This window comes from Lissotriton vulgaris, chromosome 2_1 (genome assembly GCF_964263255.1).
Source record: "Lissotriton vulgaris chromosome 2_1, aLisVul1.2, whole genome shotgun sequence".
Classification (NCBI taxonomy): Eukaryota; Metazoa; Chordata; class Amphibia; order Caudata; family Salamandridae; genus Lissotriton; species Lissotriton vulgaris.
The window spans coordinates 736,524,586-736,548,710 of record NC_141687.1 but is presented as its reverse complement, the minus strand read 5'-3'; positions in this window follow the sequence as shown (position 1 = coordinate 736,548,710).

Genomic DNA, 24,125 nt, shown 5'->3' with positions numbered 1-24,125 from the left:
ATAGATTCCTTACCTTAGAATATCCCCAGGCGTCAGACTGGATCCGGAAATTTTTGCGTAGCAATACCCCTGCGCGCTGGTAGGCGTCGTCTGCGGCTCCGCGTCCGTCGTCGGCGTCGTGAGCGCCGGGATGACGTCATCGGAGTATATAGACGGCGCCCATGCGCGCTGACGTCAGTTCTGATAACACAGCTTTTCCGCGCCAGATACGCAGAGCCATGATAGAACTAACACTGGTGCCATGAAACTAGGGCCCTGAAAGGGGATGACCTTAACCCTAAATATCGGTTCGCAGAACGGGGAGGATGGGAGGGCGGTAAGGAATCTATCACTAACTAATGTCTCTTACAGATATATCGTTACACAAGTAGTAACTTGTGCATCTGAAAGAGACACGTTAGTGATAGATTCCTTACCTTAGAATAGATACCCCAGCAATACCAACCCCGTGGTGGTGGGTCTGCGAACCAATATCACACCAGAAAGTCCTGGAGGACGGAACGGCCAAAGAAGCCATCCCTCCGGACTTGACTGTCCAGGCAGTAGTGTCTTGCGAACGTGTGCAGCGAGGCCCACGTGGCTGCCTGACAGATGTCCTGCAGGGGGACACCGCGGCCCAGGGCAGTTGTCGTTGCCGTGGCCCGAGTGGAGTGAGCCCGCAATCCAGCCGGGGGCTCCTTCCTCGCCATGGAGTAGCATGCTTGGATGCACAAGATGATCCACCTGGAGATGGTCCTCTTGTGTACAGCCTTTCCCTTCTTCGCGCCCACGTAACCAACGAAGAGTTGGTCATCCACCCGGAATTGGCGAGTGCGGTCCAGGTAGTAGGAGAGCGCACGTTTTGGATCCAGACGGTGGAGCCTCTCTTACTCTTTCGAGGGATGCGGAGGCGGAAAGAAGGTGGGCAAGGTGATGGACTGCCCGATGTGGAAGGCCGAGACAACCTTGGGCAGAAAGGAAGGTCGTGTACGCAACACCACCTTATCAGGATGAACAGACAGGAAAGGCGGAGAAGAAGAAAGAGCCTGGAGCTCACTCACCCTCCTGGCAGAGGTGATGGCAACCAGGAAGGCCGTCTTCAGCGTAAGGAGACGAAGAGGACAGATATGAAGTGGCTCAAAGGGAGCACACATCAGATAGGTGAGAACAAGGTTCAAGTCCCACTGGGGCATCACGAAGGGAACAGGAGGGAACATGTGTGTGATGCCCTTCAGAAATCTACTCACTATAGGGGACTTGAACAAAGAAGGCTGATCTGGTAGCCTCAGGAAGGCTGAAAGAGCAGAGAGGTACCCTTTAAGAGTGCCCAGAGCAGAGCCCTGCTGGGCAAGGGAGAGAAGAAAGAGCAGCACTTCCGAAAGGGGTGCAGAGAGAGGATCCACAGCCTTTGCTGCGCACCATGCCACAAATCTATTCCACCGGCAGGCGTATACCGACTTTGTGGAGGGACGCCTGGCTGCCAGAATGATGTCACAGACTTCGGGAGGCAAGTCAAATGGCCTCAACTGCCGCCGCTCAATCTCCAAGCTTGTAGGTGGAGACTGGACAGGTTCGGGTGCAGGACCGTCCCCTGCTGCTGCGACAGAAGGTCCTCCCGAAGAGGCAGACGAATCGGGGGGTCGACTGACATGCTGAGTAGCTCGGGATACCAGTATCTTCGAGCCCAGTCCGGAGCCACAAGGATAACTTGGGCCCGGTCGCGCTTGATCTTCTTCAGCACTCTGGGCAGAAGTGGTATAGGCGGAAAGGCGTACAACAGGCCGCAGCTCCACTCGCGACGAAAAGCGTCTCCGAGCGAGTGCCGCCTTGGAAACTCCAACGCGCAGAACTGCTGACATTGCGCGTTCTCTTCTGTGGCGAATAGATCTAACCAAGGCTCTCCCCACTGTCGAAAGAGACCTTGCGCCACGTCCGAGTTCAGACGCCACTCGTGATCCATCATGCACCGGCGGCTGAGTTCGTCCGCCCTGGCATTCAGAGAACCTGCCAGGTGTTGAACCACCAGAGTCACGCCCTGATGTTCCAGCCACTGCCAGAGGCGCAGAGCCTCCTGGCAAAGGGTCCACGACCCCACACCGCCCTGTTTGTTGCAGTACCACATGGCGGTGGTGTTGTCGGTGAACACCTGCACTGTACTCCCTCGGACAGACGGGAGGAATGCTTTCAGTGCAAGACGAATCGCCCGCAGCTCCAGAAGGTTGATGTGGAGCCGGGACTCCGCCGGAGACCAGAGGCCTCTGATCTCCGCCTCTCCCATGTGGCCTCCCCAGCCCTGGAGGGACGCGTCCGTCACAACTACGTGCTCCGGCTGGGGTAGAGAGAGGGGTCTGCCACTGACCCAGTCGCGGTCCGTGAGCCACCACTGCAGCTGTCTCGCAGTGCCCTCCGAGATCAGGACATGATCGGACAGGTTGCCCTGATGCTGGGCCCACTGAAACTTCAGGTCCCACTGCAGAGCCCGCATCCGCCACCTGGCGTGACGCACCAGAAGGATGCAGGAGGCCATCAGTCCCAGAAGCCGCAGCGTCAACCTGACCGAGACCCGGGATAACGGCCCGAAGATAGGAATCAGAGCCTGAATATCCCGAACCCGCTGCTCGGGTGGGTAAACCCGAAACTGCGCCGAGTCGAGAACCGCTCCGATGAAAAGGAGCTTCTGAGAGGGGCACAGGTGTGACTTCGGCACATTGATGGAGAACCCCAGCAAGTGCAGGAGGTCGGCCGTAGTCTGGAGGTGGCTGACGACTGTCTGGGGCGAGCCCGCCTTCAACAACCAGTCGTCGAGGTAGGGGAAGACTGACACCCCTTGCCTGCGCAGATGGGCTGCGACCACCGCCATCACCTTCGTGAACACCCGTGGGGCGCTGGTAAGGCCGAAGGGGAGCACGGTAAACTGAAAGTGCTCGTGGCCTACCGTGAACCGCAGGTAACGCCGGTGGGCCGGCAGGACGGGGATGTGGAAATAGGCGTCCTGCAAGTCCAACGCTACCATCCAGTCTCCTGGGTCCAGGGCAGCCAGGACCTGAGCCAAAGTGAGCATCTTGAACTTCTCCGTACGGAGGAAGCCGTTGACGTTCCGCAGATCCAAGATAGGGCGTAGGCCCCCTTTGCCCTTCTTGGGTACCAGAAAGTAGTGGGAGTAACAGCCACGTCCTACTTCTGGCCCAGGAACGCGCTCGATGGCCCTCTTGGCCAAGAGGGCCGAAACTTCCTCTTGCAGAAGTCGCAAGTGATCCCCCGACACACGGTGGCATTGAGGTGGCATGGATGGAGGGGAAGACTCGAAGGGGAGGGAGAAACCCCTTCGGACAATTTGCAGCACCCACCTGTCCGAAGTGACTGCATGCCAGTGGGAGAGGTGATGGCGAACCCTGCCTCCCACAGGCGTCACATGGGCCTGAAAACTCGGACTAGGAAGGTTTTGAGGCGGGGGCTGCTGAGGGAGGTGTGGACTGGCCTCGCCGCTGGCCCCGACCACCGCCACGGCGGTTCCCACGGCCGCCACCGCGTTGCTGAACATTCTGCGGCGCGTGGCTGACGGTCCGTGGTGGGGCGCCCCTTCCGTGGCCACGAAAGGAGCGAAAGGCACCCGATTGCTGGCGTGGGGCCGCAAGACCCAAGGACTTGGCCGTGGCCCTGGAGTCCTTAAAACGTTCCAGCGCATGGTCTGCCTTGTCGCCAAAGAGGCGACGGCCATCAAACGGCATGTCCATGAGAGTAGCCTGGACATCCGTCGAGAAATTGGCGGACCTCAACCAGGCGTGGCGTCGAACCGCCACCGTCGTTGCCATCGCCCTGCCCAGTGAGTCCGTGGTATCCAGCCCACACCGGATGGAAAAGCGTGCCGCATCTCGGCCGTCCGCAAGGGTTTGGCTGAGTTTAGCCCTGACCTCCTCAGAGCATTGTGGCAGCACCTCCGCAACCGTGTCCCACAGAGTGTGGGTGTAGCGGCCCAAGAGACAGTTGGTGTTCACTGACCGGAGCCCTAGGCTCACAGACGAGAAGACCTTCTTCCCGAACTGCTCGTATCTCTTGGATTCCCGATCGGGCGGGGCCGTCGGGAATGCGGTCTGGGAAGTGGAGGCCTGGATGACCAGGCTCTCGGGGGTGGGGTGGGTGGACAAAAAGCAAGGGTCGCCCGGTGCCGGGCGGTAGCGTCTGGCCACGTTCCTATCCACAGGGGGACCTGTGGCGGGCTTGGACCAAGTGCCCAGCAGAACGTCACACAAGGCCTCATTGAACGGCAGAAGGGGCTCCGCGGAGCCGGACTGCTGTTTGAGCACCTCAGTGAGGAGATTAGTCCTCACGGCCGCGACGGGGAGCTCAAGGTTTAGGGCCTTAGCTGCCTTCGTCAACACTACACTGTAAGCAGAACCCGCCTCCGAAGCCACAGTCGGGGGCGATGTAAATCCAGTGTCTGGCGATGTGTCAATACCACTGGCCTCCCCAAGCTCAAATGTCCAGTCCTGATGAGACTGGCAATCGCGTGCCAGAGGGTCCTCGGACCCCTCCCACTGCTCCTCGTCACCCAGCTCCTGGAGACCAGGATGAACAGCCAGGGCCTCCTCGTGGAGATAGAATTCCCCGACGGCCGACGGAATCGGCGCCCAGCGGCGCCCATCCGACGCCTGAGGCGGACCGTAGGAAGCATTGGGGTCGGCAACCACTACGGCTGCCGGGGACGACACCTGAAGGGACGGCGCCGGTGAGGTCGTAAGGTCGACCGGCGAGGTCCCGGATCCGGAGCCGGATCCAGCGAGGTCGCGCGGCGCCGGGACCGAAGTCGCCAGCGGCGCCGGGCCCGAAGCACCCGACGTCGTCGGGGCCGAAGCGCCCGACCCGGAAGGACCTCCAGACGGAGCCGATCGGCCCGAAGGCGCCACGGGAACCGACTGAGGAGGGAGGGCCCTCATGGCCATGAGGTACCTCTCGACCTCCTCCTGCGACGCGCCGTGCCCAGGGACCCGAAGGTGTGGGGCAGGCGGCGACGCTTGCGACTCCCGCGGAGCCGCGTGGGCGGTGTCGCCCGAACCCCCGGCCGCATCGAGCGAGCGTCGGGGCGGGTCGGAGGACCGATGGTGTCGCTCCGACCTCTCATGCCTCTTACCTGAGGACTTGGATCCAGACGATCGGTGACCACTCCCGGAGCGTCGATGACTCCGACCCCGCGACCTGTCCCTCGACCTCCCGTGGGACCGGGACCGGGACCTGGAGCGGCGCGGGGCCGACTGCCTCAGCTCGAGACGCTTGCGGGACCGCTCCCGCCTAGCCTTCGACGTCAGGGCCCGGCAGTCGTCACAGGAACGATCGTCGTGGTCGAGGCCTAAGCACTTCAGGCACCGGCGATGGGGGTCCGTGACCGACATGAGTCGGCCGCACTTCGAGCAAGGCTTGAACCCGGGCATCCCTGGCACCGATAGTCGGAATCGACTAAGTAGAAGATCAAAAAGATCAAAAAAGTTTTCAGTCAAAAAGTGACTGGGGGTAGAGCTTCTTCCGGATCTGCGCTAGCTGGCGCGGAAAAAAGAAGAACTGACGTCAGCGCTCATGGGCGCCGTCTATATACTCCGATGACGTCATCCCGGCGCTCACGACGCCGACGACGGACGCGGAGCCGCAGACGACGCCTACCAGCGCGCAGGGGTATTGCTACGCAAAAATTTCCGGATCCAGTCTGACGCCTGGGGATATTCTAAGGTAAGGAATCTATCACTAACGTGTCTCTTTCAGATGTCACAACTTACTTGACATGTGTATGTCATCAGCACAACACACATGGCTCATTGTCACACCCCATGACTGTCAAACACAAGTGAGATCCTCACACATACCACTCCTCCACCCACCTCACACCTGCACCACTCAACACCAGTGTCACACACACAGAATGGTGCAAATAATGTCCTGGGAGTACACTGACAAACAATCACACTCCCTGGGGTGCATCCACAAACATCACACACACATTCAGGGATGCCTGAACCAATGCTCAAACCTCACAAACAACATACACAGAAGTACGACAAGCCCACATATGGCCTGCCAAACAGTGGAAAGGCAATGAGACCCAAGACAATACAGGAGTACACAACATTGTCACTCAGGACCAATGCACAGACACCATACCCCAACACAAACAAGAAGTTCATCCTCTCAATACAATCATGGACACAAACCGGGATCAATGGGACAACAAGCTAACAAAGACAGATATACCACACCACCCATCAAGTCAACATGGTGTCACAGTGTACCACATGCATTCACATGCACAATCCTGACAAGTGACAGGACAAAAATAGGAGGATGAACCACCAAGGTGCAGTCAAAACAACCTCAGGAACAAGAATCCTCCCAAATGCATGTGACAGGCACACAAGTAACGCACACTACACTTGCAACACACATCTGAATGTATCACAATGCACAAATAATTCACACACAATGACATGCAAATAGAACATCACACACAGAGCATCTGTCAGCTGAAAGAACCAACACAGGCCAAACACTACACACATCCACATCAAACCCACAACAGATGCACATGCCAATCCCTTACATTGCAAACACAGCTGGACATAGGGGGATGCACTCCAGGCAAGTACAAGGCAATGTACACTCACAACACTGCATGCACAACAATCAATGTGTGCACAACAACCAAACCAGTAGCACACATATCTCAGTGCCCCACCATGATCCCCCACAACACAAATCAGCACAGCACACAGACAACATCATACTCAGGAAGGGAAGCAGTACCACAGCAAACACACATACAGCTAACTCAACACCCACAGATGCACAACTCAGGGACACCCAGGTGCAAACAACATGACCAGAGCACGGTGCTGCCCAAACAGTTGCACTGCACATGAGCAACACTGACTGCAAACAAGTACAAGAAATTCACACATAACTAATTTGCGCACATTGGTCATGTACACTAATCAGCGTCACAAAGCATAGTGTAACAAGTTAAGTGGTAGGGAGGCGCACACACTGGCAAACCAAGGGGATAGCTGACATGAGAGTGAAGTGGTGTCCACGTCAGTAGTGGACAGGTTAGGAGTGTACTATACACAATACATGGAGGAGACACTCATATTGGGTAGGCATCAGGCGCACAGGTAGGGGATGGTATAACTCCACATCCCACATACCATACTGGAGCCAAAAAAGTCTCAAGTGACAGCAATGCATGAGAAAACACACCCACAATGTCAGTGTGGCTGAGCAGGTCTGCACAGTGAGCACAAACAGGCTGAACAACAAAACACAACACAGACTTGCCAGTCACACATTCTGCATACTCACAACTGGCAGCAACACCAAGTAGGTGTCCTCCAGGAGTGCAAGGTAACACCAACACACTGCACAGTGCACAATCTACAACTACCACAAGTGCATACAATCAAAAGCACAGGGCTGACAAATCTAATTAACAGGCAATCAGCTCCTGGTGACACATGTGTGCAGTAGCCATTTTAGGGGCACACACACATCAACACTGCTGACAAAGTCACCCCCTTCACACTACACACTTCATGACCACCCAAGTGCACACACTGAAATGTACCCATGTGACTAGGATGACAGGCCATCATAGGATGACCATACACCAACACTGCTGTCCATACATCAAGAAGGATCACACAGACATAACTGGCACTGGCCAGCCTGCCTGGAATCCTGTGGATAGAATACCCCTCTGTGCTGGCAATGTATCCAGACATGACACGTGTACAACGTAGCAAACCTGACCATCGAATGATTAGGATGAATGAATGAAAGAATGAATGAATGAATGAATGAATGAATGAAGAGGCATTTCTAAAGTGTATGGCTACCCTGGGGCATCCCAGCGCTAGTAGTGGTGCAGCTTCAACTTCGGGCCATATTAGGGATAAACTGTGTTTTTAACTGCTTTCGGAAGGTCAGGTAATTTGGCTCAAGGCGGATACCAAGAGACAAAAGATTCCACAGTTTAGCAATATTATACGAGAAGTGATGTCCTCTGCTTTGTGTTTTTGTTATTTTTGGAACTACCACCAATTTTTTATTATCTGACCTTAAAGACCTATTGGAGCGATACGGTTGAATAATGGTACGGAAAGTAGATGGCCCATTACCTGAGAGTTCTTTGAGTGTAATACACAAAGCCTTAAACCGGATTCTCTCCTGAAAGGGCAGCCAATGAAGCAATGCCAGCACTGGCTTAGCTGAAAGGCGCTTGAAAGTGTTCATAAGCAGACATGCTGCACAGTGTTGTACTAGCTGCAATTCTTTGGTGGTGGTAAGTGGGGCTCCCAGATATAAAGCATTACCTTATATTAGACAGTCCAGGTACCACTGTGGGAGGTACAGATTTGTGGGGGGACTTTGACTCAGACTTGGCTGTCAGTTGGACTGGGAGGTGGCTGATTGTTAGGGCCAGTTGGAGGACTGGACATGGGAGATAGAGGACCAGCTGAGGTAGAGTCATCAGTGGCTTTGGGAGCCAGAGGGCTGCTTGGACCGGGTGGTGTGGTGGCAAATGGAGGTGGAGTCATACTGCAGGGAGACACAGTATAGGAGGGAGAATGTGTATGGGTGCCTTTCCACTTCTTGGGTACTCGATAGCCAAGAACTTTCTTGGGAGGAGTGGTAAGTGGGTCGGGCACAACAGGCACACTCTCCCCCAAAGCTGCATCATGTGCAGCCGGTGGGCCTCTCTCTGGCGGCCTGCTGGATCCGGCGGTACACGTGGCCTGGCTTTGCTCTTTTCCCTCTATCACCTGTTGACCAGGTAAACCCCCTACAGAGCCCTCCTTTACCTGCTGCACAGGGGTCTAAATGGGAGTTGAGGATGTGGGGGAATCTGCCTTAGAGGGCTTTTTCTGTGGAATCGTAGCAGGCACCAGCTTCACAGCAGGCACGGGAACTGACTGCTTTTCTTCGCGAGATGCTTTTGGACAGGAGTGTCCTTGCCTGGGGATGCCTTTGAAGCATGTGAGCCTGAGGCCTGTTTCTTGGCTTGATGCCGCTGAGTGTCACCTGAAGGGCTTTTGCCTTTGCGCTCTGCGGTGGCTTTGGTTTGTGTGGGTGATGGTGTCTGCGCTCTGGCCCATTTGGTCTGCTGCTGTTGGGTGCTGCATGTGGTGTATCTTGAGCCTGAGGTCAGTGGTGTGTGGTCACTCTCGTCAGATGTAGCCACTGGCAGGGGGGTGGCTAAAGGGACTGGAGCTGGACTCTGAGCCTGTGACAGCTGAATGGCTGCCGTCACTGTAAAGGACAAAGCCTGGACAGTCTTGTGTAGCCCACCCACGTCTAAATGAAGGCCATCCATGAAGGCAACTACCTGTGCCAACTTCTTGTCATGGTCTAGGAAGGCATTGAGAGTTGTCTGACTAGCGCAAAAAGGTCCACCGCCTCAACGCTGAGGGCAGCAGGGGAGACAGGGGCAGGGGAAGACACTCTTCCCTTCTTACTGTTGTGCGCACTTGCAGCACTAGTGGAAGTATGTGGGAGGGTGGGCACTGTACGCTGTGTGGTGGAACCGGAGGCAGAGTTTCCGCTCCCTTTGCCCGCCATCATAGAGGACTCACCGCTGGTGTCAGATGGTGTTGAGGTTGGTGTCTCTGGCTGTGATTCCTCAAGCAGACTCCTGACCCCCTCTGAGGCGCTGGTTGTCAAACCAGGCTATGTCATCCCATACCTTGTCCTGTAAGTGAAGCCTTTTGGATGACGTAGATGATTTTCGCAGAGACGCAAGGGAGCAACTTCCCAAATGACTAACTATACTCTTACTGATATTATATTTCACAGTAATAATAAAAATAGAAATAGGGGAGGAAGGCCGGCACTGGACGTAGATGATTGGATGATTCTTGCTGTCGACCTGCGAGGCATCAAGTATCAAAGTTGTAATTACAAGCTCTTTAGATTCTTCTCTTCTTATTTTACTAAGACTAGCGTCTTAACCTATCTACTTAGTTAGAGTGTTTTTTTTTTTAGATTAACACCTACCTGCGATCAGTCTTGTCTTGGCAAACGTCCAGTATGTCTTTGTCTTGTCTTGATGTTCAAGTCATCTGGCTTCTCTCTGATGAGTAGTTCTAGAAGTGGTATTGCTACAAGAAACAAACGTGTGCAATTTAAACACAATTCCAACTTTACTCCTTTAAACACACATGTAACTTCCGAACCTAAACTTACTTGTAACCTTTTCTTTACGCTTGGAATGAGGGGTTCTGTAAGGTCTTGCGCCTTGTCTTGCTTTTCTTTTGTTTAAAATAAAATAACACAGGGAGAAATACAATATTGCGCAGTAACCTAACCTTTCCAGAGGCTTTTAAAGAAACATCAATATTCTGCCAAGAAATAACTCTTAAATCCTAACACCATAATATATTCTTGTAATGCCTGAATCTCTTAAATCTCAATCTCTCGTCTCTTTTACAAAAATGTCTTAGATAACTTCTTTCTTGAAATTCAGAAAGAGGAATTGGTTCCAAAAATTGTCCTGGTCTTTCTTGCGATGGGCGCCTAAGAATAGAATCAAGATAAGTACTTAACTTTGTTTCATTCTTGTCTTTGCAGGAATCAGGATCGAAGGAACTCCGAAGAGAAGACTTCCAGCTGCTCAGAATCTTCAGAAGGGTAAGTTCCTGCGAGAGCCCCCAGACGCGATCCTTCCTTGAGTCAAGCGGAAGGCAAAGCGACTTCCAGAATGCTGGGTGCGGTTTAAATAGAAGACCACACCCAGACCGCACCCAGAAATTACGTGCGCACGATCACGCTTTTGCCGACACGAGCAGCCAGCTCAGTGCGGCTCGGCGTGACAAGTGCTCAAATGTGTCTCAGAGTCTTGCTGCAAATTTGTACAGAAATGGTTATCATGGCATTTAAAAGGAAATAACAATCTTGCAAATCAAACCTTATGACTGAACAAGTTAACGATTATTCTTTTGAAGGTTGTACAACACTTTTGGCACATTATGTAGAGAACACGTAAACCTTTAAAAAATGGGCTTTACTATAATCACATACATACATACTGACTACCAGGACGTGCGGGTGCACGTGAAAGGGGTGGGTTTTACATGGGACATAACGCGATCCAGTGAGGTCGATTTAGGTCAGGAGAGACTAGATAGGAGAGTCATGACAGTACTCCCTCCTCAAGATCCCTCCTAAAACCGGTGAGATAGGTTTAGGCTTACCTGGATGACGTAAATGAAAGGTTCTAACCTTATTAGGAGCATGCTTTAAGTGTTCCAATGGTTCCCATGATCTTTCCTATGGACCGTACCCTTTCCAATCTACTAGATACATGAATCTCCCTCGCATTCTTTTGGAGTCCAAAATAGTCTTTACTTCATACTCGGGAGTGCCTTCTATCATGATGGAAGGAGGAGGGTGATTCAACCGAGTCAGAGGGTTAAATGGTTTAATTAAAGAGACATGGAACACTGGATGGATCTGGTATTTTGAAGGGATTGACAATTTGACACAAACTGGGTTGATTACCCTTTCAATGGGTAAGGGGCCAATAAATCTGGGGTTAAATTTGCGGTTCCCTTTTACCTTTATATTTTTGGTGCTCAACCAGACCATATCACCAGGAGTGTATTTAGGTTGCTCAGTTCTATGTTTATCTGCTGAAGTCTTTTGATACTCTTTTGCACGAGCTAAGTTGTAAGTAGCCTGTTCTTGGATAGAAAACAACTTAGACACATATTCTGAGAGTGCCGGTACAGGAGAAAATTTGTTGATATTTTTTGGAATACACTTTGGGTGGAAACCATAATTACAAAAGAACGGGGACATCTCTAAAGAAGTATGGTTTACATTGTGGTATGGGAATTCTAATGGGCTTAATAGAGTTGACCAATCTTCAGTTGAATTTGTTAACGTACATCGAAGAAACTGTTCAATGGTTTGATTGGTGCGTTCTGTTAAACCATCTGTTTGGGGATGATAACTTGATGATAATCGTACATCCATGTTCAATAGGGAACCTCAATTTCGCCAAACACGAGATATGAATTGGGACCCCCTGTCTGAAAAACTATTGATGGGATGCCATGTAATCGTATTATATTTTCCATTACAAGATGAGCCAATTCCATGGCAGTGGGAAGACCCTTTAGAGGAATGAAATGGGCCATACGTGAAAACTGGTCCACTATAGTCAAGATGGTAGTATATCCTTTCTGAGTTTCAGGAAGCTCCACAATGAAATCAAAAGAGATTGTATGCCATGGATGAGGTGGGATGGGAAAAGGTGTTAACAAACCACTAGGAGCCTGATGTGAGACCTTGTTCTGAATACAAACGCTACAAGTTTCTACAAAATTTTGAACATCTTTAAACATGAATGACCACCAGAAGGTTCTTTTTATTAATTTGTAGGTTTTAATTAAGCTGGGATGAGCCGATAACGGAGTATCATGGTGTATTTGGATGATGGCCTTTTGAAGTGAACTGGTTGGAACCATAATAAGATCATGTACCAAGATTAGTTTATCCTTTTCCTGAAAATAAGGATACTTCTTTTTCCATTCATCTAACCCCTTTTTTTGTACCTCTTTCTTTATATCAACAATAATATCACAAACTGATAGACTGGCTTGAAAACATGATGTGGGAATCACTGGTTGAACAACAGTAAGCTGTTTGACATTATTTTCGCCTAATCTAGACAAGGCATCAGCTTTGAGATTTTCTTTCCCTGGACGAAATGTAATGACAAAATTGTAATTGTTAAAAAACATTGACCATCTTAATTGTCTAGCTGACAGAGCTTTCACTGACCGTAAAGCTTGGAGATTTCTGTGGTCGGTATAAATTGTTACAGGGTGACAAGCTCCTAGCAAATAGTGACGGCATTCTTCAAAGACCGCTTTTATAACCAAAAGTTCTTTGTCAGCAATTGCATAATTTAGATCTGCTTGGGAAAACTTCCTAGAATAAAAGGCAATTGGGTGCATCTGTCCTGTGTTTATATTTCTTTGAGACAAGATGCCATCTGAAGCAAATTATGAAGTATCCGCTTCCACAATAAAAGGTTGACTGGGATCGGGATGACTTAAAATTGAAGCGGAAGTGAATCTCCTCTTAAGCTCTTGAAAAGCCTTTTCTGCTGTATCAGACCAAACAAACTTTTCACCTTTTCGCAACAATCTTGTGATGGGAGTAATTATTTGGGAAAAGTCTTGTATAAAGCGACGATAGAAGTTTGCAAAGCCTAAGAAACTTTGAACATGTTTTACAGAAGTTGGGCTTGGCCACGAAGTAACCGCGTCAACCTTATTTGGGTCCATCTCAATTCCCTTGGGACTGATAACATAACCAAGGAAATCCACCTTGGATACATGAAATAAACTCTTCTCCAGTTTTACGAATAAAGAATTTGAAAGCAATTTTTGAAGAATGGCTCGAACTTGCTGTACATGTTCTTTTTCGAAGTTAGAAAAAATGAGGATATCATCAATATATACAACACAGCATATATCAATGACTTTGTACAACACTTCATTTATAAAAAATTGGAAAGCTGCTGGTGCATTGCAAAGTCCGAAAGGCATTACTTGGTATTCAAAGAGGCCGAATTTAGTGCGAAACGCGGTTTTCCACTCATCGCCTTTTCGGACTCTTACAAGATGATATGCACCACGCAAGTCCAATTTTGTATAAATGGTTGCCTTCTTAATTTGGTCCAAAAGAGTAGGAATAAGAGGCAAAGGATACCTTTTTTAATGGTTACATTATTCAAGGCTCTATAATCAATACACATGCGCAACTCCCCTACCTTTTTCAGAATGAAAAAAAGAGAAGATGACACAGGTGATTTAGAGTGACGGATGAAGCCATTAGCCAGGTATTCGTCAAGATATTCTCTAAGATGTACATTCTCATTTTCAGTAAGGGCGTAAATCCTACTACAGGGTAGGGTGGCTCCAGGTACAAGATCAATTCTACAGTCAAAATCCCTGTGCGGAGGAAGAGTGTTAGCCTTTTTTTTTATCAAAAACGTCCAACAGATCTGAGTAAACAGAAGGGACACCATCTAAAACTAGAATGCTGGTAGATTCGGTCGTAAAGTCAAATCCTTGAATTACATCCTCTTTTTTCTCTAAAAGGAAATAATGATTTGAACAGTGAGTAGAGTTAAAAGTTAATTCTTTAGAAACCCAATCTATGTTCGGGTTGTGTTGAATTAATCAAGGAATTCCCAAGATTAATTTAAATTGAGGGGCATCTATTATGTCAAATTGGATTCTCTCTCTGTGGATTGGAGAACAGTCCATTTCAAGAAGTTCTGTTTGTTTGTCTATAGGGCCCGAAGTCAGTTCTTTTCCATCTACTGCCCTTACAGTTTCAGGATGACTCTTAAGGACCGAGGTAAAGCCTAATTGAGTGAAAAAATGAGCATCAATAAAATTACCAGTAGCTCCAGAGTCTATTATTGCTTCTACTTTCCTTGAATGAGAGGTATGAAGTAAGCTCCTTAAATCAACTAAAATACAAAAATGTTTTCAACCTACAGGTGGAACAGTGGAGGCCAAACTATAAATCGTACTCGATAAACTGACCTCTTCCTTCATCGAGTTCTCTAGTTTTCCGGCAGTTCCTGTGTAATGGCTATTTCAGAGTGTTTTGTTTTTGCTTTATTGGGTCGTGTAGGACATTCCTTTACGAAATGACCTGTTTTACCACAATATAGACATTGATTTAGTTTCCGTCTTTTTTCTTTTTCGTCTTTTGATAAAGGGCCTCTAATGGAACCTATCTGCATAGGTTCTACAAAATCTAGTTTAGGATTGATCTCTCGTGAAGATGAGGTTTTTTCTTTAAAGAATACCAGTTTGTGATCTGATCTTCCCTTCTCTCCTCTTCTTTCCAGAAGCCCATGGTTTAATTTAACTACTAAATCTATGAACTCATTGATGTCATCAGGGGGCTCTAGGATCTGAGTTACCATGTCCTTTAAATCATCCCTTAACCCCCTGAAACAAATTGAGACTCTTTTATCGTAAGGCCAATTAGCTTCAAGAACCAGACGATTAAACAGTGAGATATAATGAAGCAGATCCGAAGACCCTTGCTTCAAACCTAGAAGTTCATTGTCTGCGGACTGTACGAAGACATGTTTAGCAAAAATCTTTTTTAGTGCATGCTCAAAATTCCTGAAATTATATAAAATAGGGTTGTCTTTCTCTACTATAGGAACAGACCAAAGTGCTGCATCACCACCTAAATAGGATAACATAAAAGCCACCTTAGAGGAATCGTCTGGAAAGGCTGTTGCTTTCGCTAAAAAATGTAAATGACATTGCTGCAGAAATATGGAGAATTTGTTACTATCTCCGTAAAATCTCTCTGGCTGAGCTAAAGGAGTGGGTACAGGAGTTACCACTTGGATCTGGGTATGGGGTCCTGAATCTGAGGAAGATCCATGGAAAGTTTCAGGCTTCAGGATAGGCTTGTATTGTATTGCCTCCTGTAAAGAAGACATATCCCTACGTAAAGAAGCATTTTCTTCTCTTAGATCTTTTCGGATAGCGGCTATTTCCTGTAAAGAAACTTGGTCCATTGTGTCTGGGCAAACAAATATCCGTGGGCTTTGCCTTCCCTCAAACCAGGCTACGTCGTCCCTTACCTTGTCCTGTTAGTGAAGCCTTTTGGATGACGTAGATGATTTTTGCAGAGACGCAAGGGACCAACTTCCCAAATGACTAACTATACTCTTACTGATATTACATTTCACAGTAATAATAAAACTAGAAATAGGGGAGGAAGGCTGGTACTGGACGTAGATTATTGGATGATTCTTGCTGTCGACCTGCGAGGCAACAAGTATCAAAGTTGTAATTACAAGCTCTTTAGATTCTTCTCTTCTTATTTTACTAAGACTAGCGTCTTAACCCATCTACTTAGTTAGAGCGTTTTTTTTAGATTAACGCCTACCTGCGATCAGTCTTGTCTTGGCAAACGTCCAGTATGTCTTTGTATTGTCTTGATGTTCAAGTCATCTGGCTTCTCTCTGGTGAGTAGTTCTAGAAGTGGTATTGCTACAAGAAACAAAAGAGTGCAATTTAAACACAATTCCTACTTTACTCCTTTAAACACACATGTGACTTCCGAACCTAAACTTACTTGTAACCTTTTCTTTACGCTTGGAATGAGGGGTTCTGTAAGGTCTTGCGCCTTGTCTTGCTTTTCTTTTGTTTAATATAAAATAACACAGGGAGAAATACAATATTGCGTAGTAACCTAACCTTTCCAGAGGCTTTTAAAGAAACATCAAGATTCTGCCAAGAAATAAATCTTAAATCCTAACACCACAATATATTCTTGTAATGCCTGAATCTCTTAAATCTCAATCTCTCGTCTCTTTTACAAAAATGTCTTAGATAACTTCTTTCTTGAAATTCAGAAAGAAGAATTGGTTCCAAAAATTGTCCCTGTCTTTCTTGCGATGGGCGACTAAGAATAGAATCAAGATAAGCACTTAACTTTGTTTCATTCTTGTCTTTGCAGGAATCAGGATCGAAGGAACTCCGAAGAGAAGACTTCCAGCTGCTCAGAATCTTCAGAAGTGTAAGTTCCTGCGAGAGCGCCCAGACGCGATCCTTCCTCGAGTCAAGCGGAAGGCAAAGCGACTTCCAGAAGGCTGGGTGCGGTTTAAATAGAAGACCGCACCCAGACCGCACCCAGAAATTACGTGCGCACGATCACGCTTTTGCCTACGCGAGCAGCCAGCTCAGTGCGGCTCAGTGTGACAAGTGCTCAAATGTGTCTCAGAGTCTTGCTGCAAATTTGTACAGAAATGGTTATCATGGCATTTAAAGGGAAATAACAGTCTTGCGAATCAAACCTTATGACTGAACAAGTTAACGATTATTCTTTTGAAGGTTGTACAACACTTTTGGCACATTATGTAGAGAACATGTAAACCTTTAAAAAACGGGCTTTACCATAATCACATACATACATACTGACTACCAGGACGTGCGGGTGCTCGGGAAAGGGGTGGGTTTTACATGGGACATAACGTGATCCAGTGGGGTCGATTTAGGCCAGGAGAGACTGGATAGGAGAGTCATGACACTGGTTACATCATTGTCAGTGTGCTCGTGTGTAGCAGTTGTGCCTGATGCCTCACCACTGGTGTCCGTACCCTGTCTTTCTGTGCCCACGGTCGATGCTGCAAGGGACAGAGACATAGGTTCAGTTTATTGCCATTCACACAAACATCATATGCAAGCAAACCATAAAACAAGATGATTATACCCCATGTTGCACACCACCCTGTGCAGTAACATTGTGCAACCTTAATTCGAAAGTCAAAAATGTAATGCTATTATGCAAACTTGGCATAAGTGACCCATGTGATGCCCACACAGCCAAATAGCCTGCTTGTGCCTCCGTGGAACCAGACATACAAATCCCTCTGAGCATACCTAGGGCCCTGAGGGAGGAAAAGATGTACCTTCCATCACGTTGTCACAGTCACATATGGAGTCACCATAAGGGGACAACACAGATACAGACTCCAAAACATCAGTTCGCAATGGTCATGAGCTCATGCCATCCACCATGTTGTTCTTTGGGTCACAACTACAGTTGCATATTGGTGTCAGATATGTATACCTCACAATTTTGATGTTTGGCACTGCACACATTAATGAAAGCACACTCAGATAAGGCACACTGCCGTTAACTGCCATGGGATGTCCTTGATTCCCCCAATGCAGCCGATGCCATAAGGCCACAACTCAGAATGCAACGTCAAGGGCCATTACATCAATGACAATTGAATGTACATGTAGCGATAATACATGACATCTGCACCCAACCGAGAGGCCACTTACAAGCCATTGCATCACACTAGCAACATCACAGAGCTCAGCACTGGCTCAGGCTTGGAATACATGCAGTCAATCAAAACCAAAGTTACCCTTCCCAGAAAACTCACCCTCAGCTTGCTGCTGATGGTCCTTCAAATGTGCATCCAGCTTTGGCTGTGTCACTGCCAAGATGCGTGCCATTAGTGGTATCATGCTCTTGCACGTCAACCTGCCAGTCCGAGAGAGCAGCCACAGCGTCATCTCTGCCACGTTTTTGCTCAGCCTGCAGATGTCATCCCATGACAGTCTGTGTGCCGTCGTTTGGAGACACCCAGAGCCCGCGCCTTCCAGGCAAAGGCCCTCCATAAAGCCTTAAGCTGGTGGACTTTGAGCTGCAGGCATGGGAGACAAGAGGAGGACATTTCAGTGACACTTGGCCATGTACCACTATCTGTCAGTACAGGAGCATTCACCAACTCAGCACAACTCCACAGACATATATAGCAGAGACAATACAGCTTGAGACGTAGTACATAGGCCTGTGATAATCATAACCAAAATGCATGCAGGTATGAGGATGGACTCAGTACCTGGCCATCTCATACGTATGCAGAATGTTAGCACAGAAAGCAATGTGAAGGAGGCCCACATCTGGTATCCAGTTTGTGAGTGAGCAAGACCTACATTACATTGGAAATTATCTTGCGGGCAGATTCACTGTGTCCAACACTGCACATCCCTCAATTTCCTTGCCCTGTAAATGTCTCACTGTGTCACGAAGGCCACATTTAGGGACCTGCATTCACAATCTCACACCCTTCTAACAAGGTCTATCTTGTGCAATACACTAGCCTGAGATAGCCCTTTGATGGATAGGGTAGCAGACAACACATGTGTCTCACTCTGTCCATTCAGTGATGGCTCCTTGTCAAATTGGGATTTAACTGTGAAGGCCAGGGTGTCTCACACTGAGGTGTAACATGGGGCATAAGAAATGTCACATGCAGGGACAATATGAGAGGGCAAACAGTGCCTACACATGCAAGTCGCTACACATAATGATGAAAATGGAAGGGGGACGTTTAAACACTACAACAATCTGGTCTGTCATAGGTGATTTTCCACCAAGAGTGTAACTCTCTGCCATTTCACTCTTGTGTCTAATGCCTATTGCCTAATGCTGAGATATCCATGCTGGCAATATTAAGTCAGACACACTTCCATCAGTAACCTCTGGACAGAAACTCTTGGGAATGCCACAGATGAGCCTGTGAATAACCTCATGGGCCCACACATCCATTAGTACAGGCTATTTCTGTCCTGACTCCAGCTTATCAAACTTGCTGTGTCACTTTATGACAGCAAAAACAATGTATGTCCCTCCCATCCTGATATGCCGCCAGGGATATGTGTGAAATAGGTTACAAACCCCTTTCCCCTGTAGTCAGCATGGTAGGCAGTGTATCACACAAAGACACACTCTCAGGCATGTACTGCAGCAGATCAACTTCATGTGTGCACTCCCTGCACTCTCACTTCCACTCTGAAACACTTACCATGAAATCTGGAGCACCAGATAGCCTCTCATACTGTGTGAGCACCTCGTCCACCAGGACCTCCAGCTCCTCTCTGGTGAATGGATGGGCCCTGATGTTTTCAGTCCTTGGCATCACTGGGTCCGGGAGACAAGAGCAGAAGCAGTTGGTGGTGAGGAGAGTCAGGCAGCAGTGTCCGGAGACAGGAGCAGTAGCAGCTGGTGTTGAGGAGTGTCAGGCAGCAGTGTCTGGAGACAAGATACAGGAGCAGCAACAGTTGGTGGTGAGGAGTGTCAGGCAGCAGTATCTGGAGACAGGAGCAGCAGTGTCAGGCAGCAGGATCTGGAAGCAGTGGAAATGTGAGACTCTCTCCCACAAATATATAGCTCCATGGGGTAGTTTCAGGGGTCCTAAGCTGCTGCAATTGAGGTTCCAGGTCTGTTTTTTTCAAATGCATCCAATGATCGGCACTGCAGTGGTGGAGCATGCCTAAAGTGATTTTCAAAGATGCATTAGGTTACCGCAATTGCGGTTCCCATTGGCTCTAAAGGCATGGGCATTGGCGGTGACACACTGCAGGGGCCAGGCGGTCGCTATTGAGATCGTGCATTTTCAATTGCATCCAAAGACTGGCCCGCGGTAGCGGAGCACGCCTGCCGCAATTTTAAAAAATGCATTAGGTTTCCGTGATTGTGGTTCCCATTGGCTGCAAGGGCATGGGCACTGGCGGTGACACACCACAGGGGCCAGGCGGTCGCTACCGTGACATGGCTCCAATTCACTGCAGGAAATAAAAGTGATTTGGGTGGTGGAGCATGCCAACCGCCATTTCACAATGTGCATATCACTACCGCGAGTGCAGTGGGCATTGGCGGTGACACACCTCAAGGGCTGAGTGGTCGCTACCGCGATATGGCTGCTATACAGTGCAGGAAATGACCGTGATTTGGCTGGTGGAGCATGCCAACCGCCATTTCACAATGTGTATATCACTACTGCGAGTGCAGTGGGAATTGGCGGTGACACACCTCAAGAGTCGAGTGGTCGCTACCGTGATATGGATGCTATACATTGCAGGAAATTACCGTGATTTGGGTGGCAGAGCATGCCAACCGCCATTTCACAATATGTATATAACTACCGCGAGTGCAGTCGGCATTGGTAGTGACACACCGGAGGGGCCAGACGATCGCTACCGCGATATGGCTGCTATACATTGCTGACAATGACCGTGATTTGGGTGGCGGAGCATGCCAACCACCATTTCACAATGTGTATATCACTACCACAAGTGCAGTTGGCATTGGCCGTGATACACCTCAGCGGCCAGGCGGTCGATACCGCGATATGGTTGCTATACATTGCTGACAATTACAGTGATTTGTGTGCCAGAGCACGTTGACAGCACCTATGTGCACATCATGCTGTGTCAATGGCATTGGCCAGTTCTCCACAGTGCATAGTTGACACCTGATTCATGGCACACGATTGTGCACACAACGCCAATGTGACATTTAGTCCACTTATGCCTACACATGCCATGTTGGTGCATATGATTGGAAACATTGGCATGTACTCCTTTACATGTCACTTGTGATATTGCTGGGCATGTTCACAGATCAGTGTTGTGATGGACTCTCCAATGGGTACACATGTCAATGTGTGATGTGGCTAAGCAGATCACAGTGATGAATGTCTGACTGCAAAGTGTGCATATTTCACTGTCTAGTTTCCTTGACTCATACGCATACTTGATCTTAATGCACAGACTGTGGTCATTTGGTTTTTGATGTGTGCCCTGTTTGCCTTACACAAGAAGGTGTGGCACGTACAGCAGCTAGGTAGGAGCCAGTAGTATTGCTGTTTGACACATATGCTATATGAACTATTGTCAATGCTTGTTCTGCAAGATGTGGACATATACCTTTGGGCATTCATATAGACAGATTTTGTTCTGAAGGTACTCACTGTGTGAACAGTGGACAAATGTACGACAATTGTAGCTGAAGGTGTCCCTACATGTAAGTTGTGATGTAAGCTGATCAGCGATGCCATTCATTGTTGGCGTTGTGTCAGTCAAAACGTGAGATGTCGGACACATCTCATAGAGGGATTGAATCAACATGTGTCCCCTTTCATCTCACCTAGGAGGTGACCAAATGTGCATCATCCCTTCACAGTGCTGGCGGACATGGAGGATGAGGACGTCATACGGAAATTCCGTCTGGATCGCCCCACTCTACAAGACATATGTGCTCTGTTGGAGCCCCACCTGCGGCCTCGCAGGACCTATCGGACTGCTTTGACACCAACATGTAAGGTGATGGCAGCCCTGCATTTCTTTGCTACTGGTTCATTCCAGTACATGGTGTCCATTGCAGGTAGGATGTCGCAACCTATATTCAGCACGGTGCTACGTGATGTCCTGTCCGCTATGATGAGCTACAAGGGCAGATACATCCATTTTCCCCAGAGGCATGAATTGGCAGCTATAAAGGGTGATTTTATGCCCTTGGCCACATTCCTAATGTTGGTGCCATTGACTGCACACATGTTGGCCTGGTTCCACCACAGGCACTTGAGCACATCTACAGGAACAGGAAACATTTCCATTCCATCAATGTGCAAGTGGTGTAATAGGCAGATATGATCATCTCACATGTCTGTGCCAAATTCCCTGGCTCGGCCCATGACTCGTACATCCTACGTAACAGCATTTTGCCACAGCTGATGGAAAATCTGTTCTCGGAGCATGCATGGATTGTAGGTGAGTAGGCAGAGTCAAGTAGCGTGCTGTATGTATGACATGTTGTCCTCTGCCACAGTTATATCACAAAATTGATATGTGCATCTCACACCAAGGTGACTCTGCAAATCCCAACTGGCCTTGGTTGTTGAGCCCTCTGCGGACTCCCAGGACACCGTCTGAAATCCGCTATGATGATGCCCATGGGAAGACATGTCATGTGGTGGAGCGTACTTTTGGTCTGGTGACCCAGTCCAACAGACGGATGCCATTGACATGGCAGTGTAGGAAAGAATAGTCAACAAAGTCAATGCAATGGTGAAGAGGGGTAGCATCATGACTGGCTCCTTGACTGGCTTTTTACAGGTGCTTTGCCACGGGATCCTCCCTTGGATTTCTTCGGACAGCCCTTTGGTCGTTTGGCAGGGGGGCCTCTGCTGCGGGCCAGTGGGTTCTGAAGACTCCCCCTTCTCTGTGGCCGCAGGGTAGGATGTGGAACTGTCGTCCTGTGGGACACCGGAGGGAGGTGGAGGTGTTGTTTCGGCCGCAAGCCTGTCCCTCAGAACTGCCACCTACTGGCCCAAGAGGTCCACGATTTGGCCCATGCGGGTGTCTATGGACCTCAGCAGAAGGCGGAGCTTACAGGAATCTTCCTAAGCCTAGCCCGTTTGTCCCTGGGCTCGTTCATAGGCCCCAAAGACTCTGGTGATGTTGGCCAGGGCTTTGGTCCCAGTGTCCGGTTGTCTTTGACTCATACTTGCCCTCCCACCTGCCCTGCTGTCATGGACCTGTTGCCTCACCACTGCACGTACCCGCCTACCCTCCTTGGCCTCCTCAGTTGGTGGGGTGGGGTGGTCATCTTTTGGGGCAGGGAGAGTGTTGCAGGCAGCACTGGTGGTGGTGGTGGCCGCAAAGGTTATAATAGCAGGAGTCAGCGTCGTTGTCGTTGCTGATGTGGTGGTGGGGGGACAGTGGGACCTGTTGCTTCTTGGCATGCCAGATGGGCCGGCTTCTTGCGCCGCATTCTCAAAATCTAGAGAGTCATCATCAGAAAGTCCATGCTCCAGGGGTGGAGGCTGGCTCTGCAGGTTGGTGTTGTCATCCTTTACAGTCAGTTCTTGGTCACCTGGTGATAGAGGGTAAATGGTCATTGACGTGCACCCCTCAAGCTTGGTGATCGATGCATCTTATTTAAAGGTTATGCACCACACAGTTCACTAGTTCTCAAATTGAATGGCTGCACAGTAGTGTGCATCATGACATGATGTGGAGGTATGTACATTACTTGTCCATGGTGTGCCATATCAATGGATACCGCGCGCCATGTGCAGATTTTGTGATTGCGAGGCCATGTTGTCATCTAACGACTAGTGGCACAATGACTTGATGTGAAGAATCTTTGTTGATTACTCTGCCTGGGAGGCATTACATCTGAGCATGAACTAGCCATTGTTATCTCATGCATACCTTTGTCATGTCATGTGCTTTGGTTTATGTGTTCTACAGACCATGCTTGCTTTGTTTTCATATGGTCTATCAAACTCTGCCCCCATGGAACTTACAGCTAGCATTCGGTGCTGTGGATGATTGTACCATGAATTTCTTCAACATGTGATTTTTTGACTCAAACTTTTGTTGCTGTGACAGTTACATATGCTTAGCTGTCTGCACACTGTAAGTGGCTATTGGATCCGTGTCAATTTTGGGGGAATGTGAGGGCTGGTGTTGACATATGGCTCCATGCTTTTTGAGAGGAATGTTGGTGTGCATGCACTGTCTACTTACCTGTTCTGTGGTCACATTGGGGTGGAATTTCTGACACATCTCTCTGGCGGGATGTTTGAGTGCTCCATCTTGCTCATGGGTATGACGGGGGGCTTGTAGGAATTGTGGTGATGGCTTCCCACCACAGACACCCCTCCCTGTTAAGATGGATACCTACCTGTAAGTTTGATTAGGGTAATGTAATGGCTGCCCCATGCTTCTGGGTGGGGTGGGCGCTCC